Source organism: Leucoraja erinacea, chromosome 1, assembly GCF_028641065.1.
Source record: "Leucoraja erinacea ecotype New England chromosome 1, Leri_hhj_1, whole genome shotgun sequence".
NCBI classification, from domain to species: domain Eukaryota; kingdom Metazoa; phylum Chordata; class Chondrichthyes; order Rajiformes; family Rajidae; genus Leucoraja; species Leucoraja erinaceus.
In genome coordinates this window covers 56,409,470-56,424,837 of record NC_073377.1, presented here as the reverse complement: position 1 = coordinate 56,424,837, position 15,368 = coordinate 56,409,470, and positions in this window count along the sequence as shown.

Below are 15,368 nucleotides of genomic sequence, written 5' to 3'. Positions count from 1 at the left end.
TCTACCAGTGTTTGGGCTGATTAGGGATAGTCAGCATTGCCCGTGTGGCAAATGATGCCTCACAAATCTGTTTGGAGAGTTGTGACCAGTGGAGTCCTGTAGTGGCTGGTGCTGGATCCCTGGCAATTTGTTATATATATAAACAATTTGGATGATAATGTAGTAAACATGGTCGACCACTTTGTGGTGGCAAGGTGGTGCAGCAGTAGTATCGCTGCCTCACAGCACTCGGGTTTGATCCTGACTACGGGAGTTGTCTGGATGGAGTTTGTACGTTTCCCCCAGTGACTGCGTGTGGGTTTCCTCCTAGATTCCAAAGACGTACAGGTTTCTATGTTTAATTGGCTTCTGTGAATTGTAAATTGCCCCTAGTGTGCAGGATAGTACTAGTGTATGGCAAACTTAGTGGGCCAAAGGGCCTGTTTCTGCACTGTATCTCAAAACTAAGCTAAACTAAAGTAGGCAGTGAGGAAGGATATCTAAGTTTACAACAAGATCTAGATCAGTTGGGAATGTGGGCCATGGAATGGTAAATGGATCCCTCATTGGAGACCCACGGACTACCTTTAATCTGACTTTATTGAACTATCTTGTACTAAACATTATTCCCTTTATCCGATTTCTGTATACTGTAGATGGATTGATCATAGTCATGTATATTCTTTCCGCTGACTGGATAACATGCAGCAACAACAAAGAAGTATTTTCACTATTCATCTGTACATGTGACAATAAACTAAACTAAACTAAATTTAACTCTGGCAAGTGTGAAGTGTTGCACTTTGGTACGGCATACCAGAGTAGAACTTGCACAGTAAATGCTAAAGCCCTGGAGAAAGTTGCAGAACCAAGAGGTGGAGTTAATTTCCTTAAAAGTGGTGAGTCACATGGACAGTGTGCTAAATAAAGCATTTGGCATGCTTACATTCAGTGGGAAGAGTATTGAGCACAAGAGATGGGACATGTGTTATGCAGCTGTACAAGTCATTGATGAGACCACACTTGGAGTACTGAGTGCAGTTCTGGTCACCCAGGGAGGATGTCATAAAGTTGTTAAGAGTACGACAGAGATTCACCAGGATCTTACCTGAGCTTAAGGGCTTGAGTTGTAGGGAGAGATTGGACAGGCTGGGACTTTATTCTTCGGAGTATAGGAGGTTCAGGGGTGACCTTACTGAGGTGTACAAGGACATGAGGGTTATGGATAAAGTGAAGGGTCACAGCCTTTTCCCCCAGGGTAGAGCATTCTAAAACTTGAAGGTACTCAGAGGGTAGTCCATATCAGGAATAAGCTGCCAGTGGAAGCCTAAAGGACCTGTCCCACTTGGCCGTCATTTACGCGAACGGTCACGCGAGTCATCATGCATCCGCACAGACGTCTGGAGCGCGTGACGTTATTTGAAGATAGACACAAAATGCAGGAGTAACTCAGCGGGACCAGCAGCATCTCTGGAGCGAAGGAATGGATGGTGTTTCGGGACGAGACCATTCTTCAGACTGAAGAATGTGCCGCTCCCTCGCTGAGTTACTCCTGCATTTTGTGTCTATCTCCAATCGTCTTGGCTCCGCTCTGGGAGGAGGAGTGGGGGCAGATCCACAACGGCCGTGTGCCCCAGGCCGAGTTTGGCGATCGTTTGCCTGCTTCTGCTGCTGTTGGAGGTGAGACGTTGCGTCGCGCCAGGGTCTTGGGCCTGTCCCACTTTGGCCGTCAGTTACGCGACAGGCCGTTGGCGCGCGAAGATTTAGTGCAGGACGAAATCCACGCTCCTCCACGCCACTCTACATTCCTCCACACCACTCCATGCACCCGTTTCGCGCTAGCAGGTAGCGTAAATGCCGCGCGAATGATGGCCAAGTGGGACAGGCCCTTTAGAAGCAGATCAAATTATGACATAAAATACATTTGGAGAAATATATGTATAGGAAGGCTTCAGTGGCAAGAGGTCAAATACAAGCATATGGGCGTAGCCCAGTACGCCAACTTGGTTGCATGGACGTTGCATGGACAAGGTGAGCTGAAGGACCTGATTACAAGCAATACATATCTATAACTTTATGACTCTAGGACTCCAAATGGGCAAGGAAGTTGAGCAGGCATCCTCCTTGATGTCGGCATTAGACTGTGCTGCCAATAAGAACTTGTATGCCTCTTCTTTTGACCCTTCACGCTTCCCAGAAATGTAACAATGGGCTAGCTAGCCACTCCTCACCACGAGTGGAGCTGACATATTCTGCTCTAATAAAATTGCTCCTAATAGAGTCATAGTCATAGAGTGATACAGTGTGGAAACAGGCCCTTCAGCCCAACATGTCCCACCGGCTACACAAGTCCCACCTGCCTACACGTGGTCCATATCCCTCTTAACTTGTCCTATTCATGTACCTGTCTAACTGTTTCTTAAATGTTGGGATTGTCCCAACCTCAACTACCTCCATACACCACCACCCTTTGTGTGAAAAAGTTACCCCTAAGATTCCTATTAAATCTTTTCCCCTTCACCTTGAATCTGTGTCCGCTGGTCCTCGATTCCCCTACTTTGGGCAAGAGATTCTGTGCATCTTTCCAATTTATTCCTCTCATGATTTTATACACCCTCCAATCTTGGCAACATCCTTGTAAATCTTCTCTGAACCCTTTCAATCTTTCCTATAACATGGTGGCCAGAACTGATCACAATACTCTAAATGCAGTCTCACCAACGTCTTATACAACTGCAACACGACCTCCCAATTTCTATACTCAATACTCTGACTGATGAAGGTCAATATACCAAAAGCCTTTGTGACTACCTTATCTACCAGCGACTCGGCCTTCAAGGAACCATGCACCTGCACTTCTCGATCCCTCTGCTCTACAACACTCCCCAGGGGCCTACCATTCACTGTGTAGGTCCTGCCCTGTTAGACATCCCAAAATGCAACACCTCACATCTCTCTGTAATAAATTGCATCAACTATCCTCCGCCTACCTGGCCAATCGATCCAGATCCTGCTGCAATCTTTCACAACCATCTTCACTGTCTGCAAAACCACTCACTTTTATATCATCAGCAAAATTGCTAATCTTGCTGTATATGTTCTCATCCAAATCATTGATGCAGATGACAAACAGTAACGGGCCCAGCACCGAACCCTGAGGCACACCAGGCCTGCAGTTCGAGGGTCAACCTTCCACCATCACCCTCTGCTTCCTTCCATGAAGCCAATTTGCTATCCATTCAGCTATCTCTCCTTGGATTCCATGCAATCTAGCCTTCCAGAGCAGCCTACCATACGGAACCTTGTTGAATACCTTACTGAAATCCATGTATACAACATCTACAGCTCTGCCCTTATCGACCTTTTTGATCATGTCTTACATAATCTCAATCAGATTTGTGAGACATGACCTCCCATGTACAAAACCATGCTGACTATCCCTAATCAGCCCTTGCCCATTCAAATGCCCGTATAACCTATCCCTCAGAAAACTCTCTGGTAACTTTCCAACAGCTGTTAAGCTCACCGGCCTATAGTTGCCAGCATTTTCACTGCAGCCCTTCTTGAATAGTGGCACAACTGCAATCTTCCAGCACTTCTCTTGTATTTAAGGACGACTTGCAAATTTCTACCGGGGCTCCAGCAATTTCCTCTCTAGTTTGACAAAATGTCCTTGGATATATCGGATCAAGCCCTGGAAATTTGTCTATCTTCAAGCATTTCAGTACTTCTTCAACAGTAACCCTGATTGCTCTCATGACACTTTCAGTGACTGCTCCAATTTCCTCCGTCCTACTGCATTTCTTAGTAAATACAGAGGAGAAATACTCATTGAGGACCTTGACCATCTCGTGTGGCTGCACACATAGGTGACCTCTTTAATTCCTGAGAGGTCCCATTCTCTCTCTAGTGACCCTTTTCCCCCTAATATATGTATAAAATATTTTGTGATTGTCCTTAATGCTACCCACCCGAGCTATCACCCGGCCCCTTATTGCCCTTCTAATTTCCTATTTCAGTTTACTCCTTAGTTCCCGAAACTCCTCTAGGGATGCACTTAATCCCAGCTGCCATAGAGGGAGTACAGAGAAGGTTCACCAGACTGATTCCTGGGATGTCAGGACTTTCATATGAAGAAAGACTGGATAGACTCGGCTTGTACACGCTAGAATTTAGAAGATTGAGGGGGGATCTTATAGAAACTTACAAAATTATTAAGGGGATGGACAGGCTAGATGCAGGAAGATTGTGCCCGGTGTTGGGGAAGTCCAGAACAAGGGGCCACACACAGTTTAAGGATAAAGGGGAAACGTTTTTAAATTTCTTACCTCGATGGAGACATGATTTTTTTTCCGTATCGTATCTCCGTCCACACTGTGGTCTAACATCGAGGAGCTGGTAGCCTCTTGCTGGAAATCGACTTTGGGAACTCTAACTGCGGGAGCCTGCAGGACTTAACATCATGGAGCTGGCGGTCTCTGTCGGGGATTGACCTCAGAGCTCCAACCGCGGGAGCCTGTGGAATTAACATCATGGAGCTCGCGGTCCCTTGGCTAGGGACTGGCTTAGGGAGCTCCAAGCCGCAGGAGCTTCGGCCGCCCTGACGTGGGAGCTTCGACTGCCCCTACGTGGGAGCTTTGACCGCCCCGACATGGGAGCTTGGAATGCCGGCTGCAGTAGCTTCGATCGCCCCAGCTGCAGATGGTTTGACTGCCCCGACCACGGGAGAATAAAGAGGAAGAAGATTAGACTTTATTGCCTTCTATCTCAGTGAGGAATGTGGGGAATCCGTTGTGGTGGATTGTTGGATGTTAACTTTTACGTAGTTGTGTGTCGTTGCTTTTTTTTTAGTTTGGCTGTATGGTCATTCGAGTTTCACTGCACCTTAATTGGTACACGTGACAATAAACTGACCTTTGAACCTTTGAACCTTTGAACACTTTTGAGGAATTGCACTCCATTTAAACCTTTCACACTATGATTTTCCCAGTCAATATTGGGAAAGTTAAAATCCCCTACTACAACAACCTTATTTGACCTGCAGCTGTCTGCAATCTCCTGGCATATTTATTCTTCTAATTCCCATTGACTATTCGGGGGTCTGTAGTACACCCCCAACAAGGTGATCGTCCCTTTCTTGCTCCACCCATATAGCCTCACTAGACGAACCGTCTGTAATGTCACCTTTCAACACAGGACGTGACTTCCTCCTTAACCAACAATGCAACCCTCCCTCCTCTTTTTCCCTCACCCCTGTCTCTACTGAAGCTACTATACCCCGGAACATTGAGCTGTCAATCCTTTCCTCTCTGAACGAGGTTTCATAATGGCAATAATGTCCCAGTTCGTACCTATCCATGCCCTAAGCTCATCTGCCTTGCCCGTCAGGCTCCTTGCATTAAAATACGTGCAGCTTAAACCAATCCTCCTTCCTCGCTCTCCGCCTTTCACCTGCCTATTCTGTCCACTAACCTTTCCGTCACCACCCTCCATACCAACTTCTAACCTCTCACCTGCCTCTGGCTGGGGGGGTATGAGATCCCACCCCCCTGCCAATATAATTTAAACCCTCCCGTGTAGCATTAGTAAACCTGCCCGCTAGGATGTTGGTACTCCCATCCCTTTTGTACAGGTCACCCCTGCCCCATAAGAGGTCCCAATGGTCCAGATATCTAAATCCCTGCACCAACTCCTCAGCCACAGATTCATTTCCCCAATCTTCCTATTCTTACCTTCACTAGCACACTTCATTAGCAATCAACACTTGAGTCCAAACCCAACAGGTTTAAGACATCTCCAGACAATGTTCTAATCTTGGCAATCGAGGAATCAGATAAAATTTGAATGCTAAACCTGAACTTTCAAACGGGCTGATTTTATTAGTGCTCTATCCACTTAGTGCCTGTTTCACCTACACCTTCACCTTCACCTTAGGGGGTTTTAATAACAGGATCATGTTTATCCTTTTCCTTGACAATTAACTTCAAAGCAATTGAATCAGGAGAAGAGTGATTAAATAGTGGCAGAAGTTTCCAACAGAAGATGATTCAGATTCAGAGTTATTTATGATCATGAACACTAAGGTGCAATGAAATTCCTTGTTCACATAAAGCTCAAAGAATAAATATTATACAAACAATAACGATAAATATAACAAGAATTCCAAGTGTAAATTGAAATGGTAGAAAGATTTTACTGCAATCAAAAGTAGCGCAAAAAAAATAAAGTACAGTAACAGAATAACCAAATGAGGTAGAGTTAAGGGTAGAAGTTACCAAAGAGTATGTGGCAGCTTCTCTGGGAAGGAGGGGTAAAAGAGGTGTCAGGTTCAGGATAGCAATAGGGAAGAAGCTGTTCTAAAGTCTGGATGTCTAGACTTTCAAACTCTTGCACCTTCTCCCAGGTAGAAGAGGGAAAAGGGAATAGACAAGGTGGGAGGCATCCTTGATATATCCAGCGTTTTGTGGTTGGATATATCCAGAATGTGCAGGTGGTGGATGGAAGGAAGAGACAAGCCTGTTCACCACACACTGCAGGTTCAGATAGTCAAGAGCAGAACGACTTCCATAGAGTCTGAGATACATCCTCTCAGAATAATTTCTATAACACATCTGTAGAAGCTCAAGAGAATCATGAACATGCCAAATCTTCTCAGACGATCTTCAGGTAAATATGCTGATCAACTTTCTTGATCACCAAAGATAGACACAAAATGCTGTAGTAATGGGTAGTTTACACGGGGCGACTTGACGCAAGATGTAGCCAGAGTGGAGTGGTCGTGGTCTAGCACGACATCACACGATATAACGGGGGTAGAGTAAAGAGTCCCCACGGTACTCGGCAATTCTGTCATTTGTGCGAGTGACTTGTCCGTCTCCCGATCTTTCCCGAATGAACATCGTGGACTGTAGTGTAGTTAATCACGTGGCACAAATGATGTTACTTTGTTGTCATACACTATATTGGTTTTTTTCACCCGAGCTCTTTAATGAGCTGAAGAATAATTTGTGTTTTTTTAGACAAATGTTGTTTGGTGTGATGCACCTTCTCTCAATATGTGCAAGAAGTCGTCTTTTTATTTTGTCAAATATGAATAAAGACTGTATCTCACATTGTCCGTGATGATTGTGTTATTTTATGATCTACTGAGAGGTGAAACTTTCAGTCTGAAGAAACTTTCAGCCCGAAACGCCACCCGTTCCTTCTCTCCAGAGATGCTGCATGTCCCGCTGAGTTGCTCCAAGCAACTGGTGTCTATCTTCAAAGGACTGACCAGGACTGCCTCTCTCTCTCTCTCTCTCTCTCTCTCTCTCTCTCTCTCTCTCTCTCTCTCCCCCTCCCTCTCTCTCTCTCACACAGGCATGAATGGATGAACTCCGCGGGCCAGGCAGCATCTACGGAGTTAAATGGACAGACGACCCATTCTTCAGGCTGCCTTATGTCTCTCCCCCCCCCCCCCCCCCCCCCCCCCACCCCAACTCCCACCCACACACGCGAATGCTGGAGAAACTCAGCGGGTGCAGCGGTGCCGAAACGTTGTCTATTTCCTTCGTTCCATAGATGCTGCTGCACCCGCTGAGTTTCTCCTGCATTCGCATGTGTGGGTGGGAGTTGGGGGGGGGGAGACATAAGGCAGCCTGAAGAATGGGTCGCCTGCCCATTTCTCTCCGTAGATGCTGTCTGGCCCGCGGAGTTCCTCCAGTCACGCCTGTGTGAGAGGGAGGGAGGGAGAGAGAGAGAGAGAGAGAGAGACAGTCCTGGTCAGTCCTTTGAAGATAGACACCAGTTGCTTGGAGCAACTCAGCGGGACAGGCAGCATCTCTGGAGAGAAGGAACGGGTGGCGTTTCGGGTCGAGAGCCTTCTTCACACTCTCCCTCCCTCACTCTCACACAGGCATGAATGGAGGAACTCCGCGGGCCAGGCAGCATTTACGTTCCTTCTCTCCAGAGATGCGGCCCGTCCCGCTGAGTTGCTCCAAGCAACTGGTGTCTATCTTCAAAGGACTGACCAGGACTGCCTCGCTCTCTCTCTCTCTCTCTCTCTCTCTCTCTCTCTCCCTCCCTCTCTCTCTCTCTCACACAGGCGTGAATGGATGAACTCCGCGGGCCAGACAGCATTTACGGAGAGAAATGGAATTATTATATTGAGGCAGGCTTTGTATTGGCTTATTTTACTCGGGGTGCTTTCTTTAACGGAGTTCATCCATTCACGCCTGTGTGAGAGGGAGGGAGAGAGAGAGAGAGAGAGAGAGACGCACACAAAAGGTGGATGCGAAATCTTACCTGCCTGTTTCAGTGATAGACACCCACCGCCAGTAAATGAAGACACCCCCATCTTTCAGACAAAAAGAGACACACTGACATTAATGAAATGCTTAGCTAGTTTTATTAGATTTGTATGTAAATAGCAAACTGGCTGGATTCACTCTATCCAACCTCCGGGTTCACCGTTGGCAGGAGTTCCCCCGGTGACCGCAAGAGTTACTACCGATATCGCACGGGACACTTCGTTCATAAAATGTTGCAATGCTCAACCACAAGTGCACAAGACACTCTTGGACAAATTCAAACATGTTTGAATTTTCTCCCGAGTACCCAAGGTACACGATTACCTGCCGTTAGCGCTACGGTGGTCCACGAATGCCGTATTGTTACCGCACGAGGTTCCCACGATGTCAAACTCGGGGTACCTCTTGCGTCAAGTCGCACCGTGAAAAGGGGGTTTAACTCAGTGGAACAGACAGCATATCTGGAGAGAAGGATTTGGTGATGTTTCAGCTCGAGACCCTTCTTCGGACTAGTCAGGGGGAAAGGAAACTGTGATTCATCTCTCATTTCTCTTTCCCCTGACTTAGCCTGAAGAAGGACCTCGACACGAAGTGTCACCCATTCTTTCTCTCCAGAGATGCTGCCTGTCTCGCTGAGTTACTCCAGCATTTTGTGTCTACCTTCGATTTAAGCCAGCATCTGCAGTTCCTTCTTACACATTTCATGACTGCCATGTCAGTGTGACGGGATTAGATAAGATTGCTGGTGATGTGGGTTCTTAGGGACTGAACCTGCCGACCATCTCTATATCAGCACCGTTGATAAGAATAGGATTGTGGTCACCCTCTCATCTCCTTAGGTCAACAACCAACTATTTATCTTGTTGAAGCTAAGACCAAGGGACGTTCTAATCTTGATAAGTGCAAAGGAATGTTGTGGATGGGAGAAGACACCAAGTGCTGGTATAGCTCAGTGGGTCAGGCTATATCACTGGAGAACATGGACAGGTGACATTTTACACCAGGAAGCTTCTTCAGTCTAATTAGGGAGAGGAAAGAAAGCTTGTATAGGTGAGGGACAGGACAAAACCTGCCAGGTAATAGGCACCACAGGAGGAGAGCTACTTGATAGGCAGATGGTTGGACAAATGCCAGAGATGAAAAATCAGCAGGTGTGAGACAAAAGCATAGAAAAGTTGCAAATTGTGAAGCTAGAGAAAGGAATGTAGATGAAAGGGGAGGAGGCATGGGAAAATGTGCACGTCCAGCTGGGGCACAGGGGAGGGGGAGGAGAAGAAGGGGTGTTATAGCAGCCGGCCCCTGTGTTGGCTGGGGCCTGGGTCGTTGCCAGTGGAGAGGTTGATGGGTCGATAGTGGAGAGGTTGGTGCAGCGGTCGATGATGGCGCCGACTGACGGATGAGAACAGACCACGTGGAGGTGAGGACTGCGCTGCCAAATCAGAACCCAGCAAGGGGTTGAGGGAGGGGGAAGGACAATGGAGGACCCGGTGTGGGGGAACGGCCATGAGGGAGGGGGAGAGAGAGGGGGCAGGAGGAGGGGAGTGTAGAACAGAGGGGGACCTGGCACAGGGGGTACTTTGTAACTTTGTAAAGCGCCCTCAATGTTGTGACTATTTGCATTCCTTGGGTGGGCAAACAAAGAATTTCACTGTGACTTGTCACATGTGACAATAAAGTATTCATTCATCCATTCAATCATTCATTCATCCATTCATTCATACATTCATTCATTCATGCATTCATGCATTCATTCATACATCCATTCATTCATTCATTCATTCCTTTCATTCATTCATCCATTCATTCATCCATTCAGTCATTCATTCATTCATATGGTGCAAGTAGGCAAAGGATAAGGGTTATGTAGTTACCTAAAATTAGAGAACTTGGCGTTCATACCGTTAGGTTGTGAGCTACCCAAGCGGATTAGAGGTGTTTCTTCCCATTAGTTTGCATGCGACCTCACTCTGACAATGGAGGAGGCCCAGGATAGAATGGTCAGTATGAGATTTGGTAGAAGATTTAAAATTGATAGCAACCAGGAGACCTTGCACGCCTGTGCAGACCGTGCGTAAGTGTTTGGCGAAACACAGTTGAAAGTGCTGCTGTATTCTAGCTTAAACTCCGTAACTTCGTCACCGAGTTTATACTTGGTCGCACTGATGTAAAGGTGGCCACCGGGAACACCAGATGCAGTAAATAAGGTTAGAGGAGGTGCATGTGAACCTCTGCCTCACCTGGAAGGACTGCTATTTTGGATGTATGTCTGCGAAAGTAATGGCCCTGTCTCACGGTGCGAGTCCACCCACGAGTGATCCCGAGTAAAAGAAAAAACAAAACACTCGTGGTTGTCTATGAGATTCCGAGTTTATGTTCACGAGATTAAACGAGTTCCCACGTGTATTTCTAAGTTTGCCGTTTACTTCTCATTTGTGCGATGTACCAAATTCCTCTCCCGAGTTACCAAGTTCCTCTCCCGTGTTACTCTTGAGCCAACCGTGAATGAAGGTCTGTTTTAAGTATCAAATAGAGGAGCTGGACAGCATCTCATACAGTAAGTATTTTCTGATTCAGTATTGAAAGTTATTCAATTTCAGAACTTAAAAAAAACTATGTAGGATCTTGGCCCCACACTCGCTGCCATTGTGCAACAAGGAGGCGGTGTTAAAGAAGACAGCTCCATCCGGCGGCTTTGAGTTAAAGATAGAATTCAGCGCGTCCGCATCTATTGATATGACCTACAAAGGGAAAATGCGCACCGTCCAGTGCCAAAGCTAGGCTGAGATCATTCTCTGCTCTCATCTCTCTTTTTCTGTGGGTGCATTAGCAGGGGGAAGAGCGGTCTACCTCGATGGGGCACAAGACCTCTGCCGCCTGCCCCTTGCAGCCATCAACTTGTTTGTTCCTTTGGTTCGCCTCATCTGCCCTGCTCCCATCCCAGCCCTGCCCCAGCTCTCTGCCCCATTCTCTTGGAAATGTCGCTTCCGCCGCTGTAACGAGGAGGGGTCCGGCTGGCTGGCTTGGAGGGTGGGGGGGCAGGGAGGGGGAATGGGTACAAACCACCAAACCCATTCTCAAAAGTCGGGCAGAGCCGTGTAGGACTCACATTTCTCTCTGCTTCATATACGTGGGAATTCCGTCAGTATGGTCACTCATATTTGATCTAACCCCTTCAGTGAATTTATTTTTTAAAGCACAATAGCATGGCTCTACTGAACCCCTCTACAATAAATGAATTATATGTAATTCTGTCATTTGTAAATGTAATAAACATCATTGTTATCTCATTTGTTATGATTATGATTCCACTGCCCTGGACTTTGACTGACAGGTTGCCAATTGACAGACAAAAATGCCACTCTACGGTGCATAAAAAATGTGCTGTTTGAGATGAAGCACTTGTTTATCCCTGCGTTCCTCTGGCCAAGCAGATTTTATTTGTTCCTCGCTGCAAGTTGTCCATGAGATAATGTCATGAAGACTAGCCTAAATCTCTAAGCTGAACATTCAGCTTCCTCTAACTTAAACAAAAATGAATATACTTACAGAATAAGTAAAGTCCCTGTCCCACTTACGTGCCATTGGCACGCTAATTACGCGACCTCGTGGTCGCGTTGAGGCGCGACAGTCCCGCGAAGGTCGTGCGCGAGTTCATGTGCCCACACTGCCTGCTGGAGCACGTGACGTCATTTGAAGATGGACGCAAAATGCAGGAGTAACTCAGTGGGACCGGCAGTATCTCGTTCGCTACAAAAATTTTGGAGACCCGTGCGATGTCGCGCACAACTACATACCCCTCCGCACTTCTCAGTGGACCGGCCCCGCGCGGCCACACGATGCCCTTGTGCCTCAACGCGACCACGAGGTCGCGTAATTTGCGTGCCAAGGACACGTAAGTGGGATAGGTCCTTTACTCTTCAAGCCGCTACTAACGTTTGTTTCATAGTGCAACAGCGCACTATTTTTATTCATTAAATTCCACAGATATTTTGTTGGTGAATTTGATCTTGAAGAAGGTATGCGCCTGGGTGTGGGGAAATGTCATGGGTGGGAAGCTAACTCTAATCTGTCTATTTCCAGGTTATGGAAGATGTGAAGCTTCAAGTAAGCAATCCCTTCAGGAGAGGAGTCTGATCATTTAAAGTAGGCAAACTGTCAAGGAAACCAGCATCGAGCTACGACTTTGCTGAAACCCAGTTAAGATTTTCCACACTCAGATTATCCAGTGAAAAGAAGGTGGGAACATAAAAGTAGCTTAATCAGTCTCTAAGTAATCTGACAGTAGGTAATAAATGCAGCTGCTTTCTTGGCTGTCGATGAGAAAAATATTTGCTTATGTTACTTTAAGGTAAGTGACAAAAGCACTAAAAGACTAAAAAGATTTTCCTTGCATTAAGTGGTTAGCATCTGGAAAGTATTACCTGTCAGGGTGATGATGGCAGACTGAATTCTAGTTTACAAAGGGATCAGTGCTTGAAAGAAAGAAATTGCAGAAGGGATAGGGCAGATAAATGAAAATTACCTATTTAGCTTTACAGAGAACTAATATTGCCTCAAAAGAACCATATTCTCCGCTTATATTCATTGACATTCTTTGCTACTTTGGTCGACGGTTTCTTCTGAACTTTGGAAATTAACCTCCAATGTAACGGATCCGAATGGGGTTGTTAAGCGGCCTTAAACTATGGTTAGTAAGGCTGGTAGAGGTTATGTGGGGAAGGCACGATAATGGGGTTGAGAAGGAAAGGTAGATCAGCCATGATTGAATGGCAAAATAGACTTGATGGGCTGAAGAGTCTAATTCTACTTCGAAATTTGCTCCTAGAACTTATGAACATGCCTCAGTGATAAGCACTAAAGTCGCAGTGTTTGATCTTCACAGGAGTGTATCAGAGGTGCAGCCAAAAAGCAGTCATACTCAGTCAGCAAGATACATGTTTTCAATATGTTTGATGTGTCAGGATGTTTGGTGTGTGAGTTGGGCAGTGGCAGGTCTTTTGTGACATGTTGGAACCACACTTGATGTACAATAGGGCTGGAGGCCATGTTTCACATGTAGTTTAGCAAACAAATTGCTGGAGTAACTCAGTGGGTCAGGAAGCATCTCTGGAGGACATGGAAAGGCAATGTTTTAGGTTGGGACCCTTCTTCAGAACATGAATAAGGGATGTTTCATTTCTGGACCCATCTTCTGACTCTCCAGAGATGCTAGCTGACTCCTACACCAGCACTTTGTGTTCTATGCTAGATTCCAGACCCTGCAGTTCCTTGTTTACATTTCACCTGCAGCTGTCAAGGTTACGACTACCCTCAACGTTTTTGTTTTGGACTTCTTCAGATTTGAACAGTGCAGACAGCAATTGGCTGCACATGGATGCATGAGGCAGATGGTGCATTTTAGTCAGGGTGTCATTATGTTTATTATCCATTTAATTATGCCTATCAGATGAGCAGGCTGCAAAACTTGTTGGCATTTAGAAACATAGAAACATAGAAATTAGGTGCAGGAATAGGCCATTCGGCCCTTCGAGCCTGCACCGCCATTCAATATGATCATGGCTGATCATCCAACTCAGTATCCCGTACCTGCCTTCTCTCCATACCCTCTGATCCCCTTAGCCACAAGGGCCACATCTAACTCCCTCTTAAATATAGCCAATGAACTGGCCTCGACTACCCTCTGTGGCAGAGAGTTCCAGAGATTCACCACTCTCTGTGTGAAAAAAGTTCTTCTCATCTCGGTTTTAAAGGATTTCCCCCTTATCCTTAAGCTGTGACCCCTTGTCCTGGACTTCCCCAACATCGGGAGCAATCTTCCTGCATCTAGCCTGTTCAACCCCTTAAGAATTTTGTAAGTTTCTATAAGATCCCCTCTCAATCTCCTAAATTCTAGAGAGTATAAACCAAATCTATCTAGTCTTTCTTCATAAGACAGTCCTGACATCCCAGGAATCAGTCTGGTGAACCTTCTCTGCACTCCCTCTATGGCAATAATGTCCTTCCTCAGATTTGGAGACCAAAACTGTACGCAATACTCCAGGTGTGGTCTCACCAAGACCCTGTACAACTGCAGTAGAACCTCCCTGCTCGTATACTCAAATCCTTTCGCTATGAAAGCTAACATAACATTCGCTTTCTTCACTGCCTGCTGCACCTGCATGCCTACTTTCAATGACTGGTGTACATTAGAGGTACATACAATGATTAACTGGAAAGACTTCCAAGACACCTGCTGTGCATCCACTAAAAGACTATCTGTAGGTATGTACAAAATAGTGTTGCTCTGGACGAGCCCCTTGATTCATCCAAACAAAATGATACATCTTTTCAATCTTAACATTTTGTAGAGGCTTTTTCAATGGAATGCTATTCTGAGAATTTTCAAATATTTTGTTATATACGTAATACTGTTCATCTTAATACGTGATAATACAGGAAGTAGCCGATTCGAATGTCCAAGCCGCTGAGGATGTTCTCCCATTCCGACGTCGGAGTTCCATCATCGCGGCGAGAGGGCCTGAACATCGGGCTGCCCGTAGCGGCGACTGCCGGAGGGCTTTGGGATGCCCCGACCATGGGTGAACATCAAAGAACATCAAAGAGGAAGATGATTGAACTTTGGGCCTTCCCTCATAGTGAGAAACTTTGATTCCACTGTGTGGGGAATGTTTATGTTAAAGACTATCGTGTTCTGTTCTCTTTTTATTCGTATGGCTGTATGGTGACACCAAATTTCACTGTACCAATTGGTGCATGTGACAATAAATGTCTCTCTCTCTCTCTCTCTCTAATATAATTTTCCAATTCACCCCAACCACTTCATCTCCCATACCAATTATTTTGAATTTATGAATGTTGCTATCAAACTCATTGTGAAATTCTATTATAATATATCAATTTTACCCTGAGGATCCTTCACTGTGAGATTACTAATTCACAATGTTTTCAATGCATAAGATTTAAAATAACTTGTTCCCTTGTTGATTCAATTATGTTTTACTCTAGGGAACTCTCTTGTATGTACTCATAGAATATGACTGCCCTTTCCAATTTAATTTGTCCAGTTATATCAAAATGAAAATCCCATTGAATTGCATTATA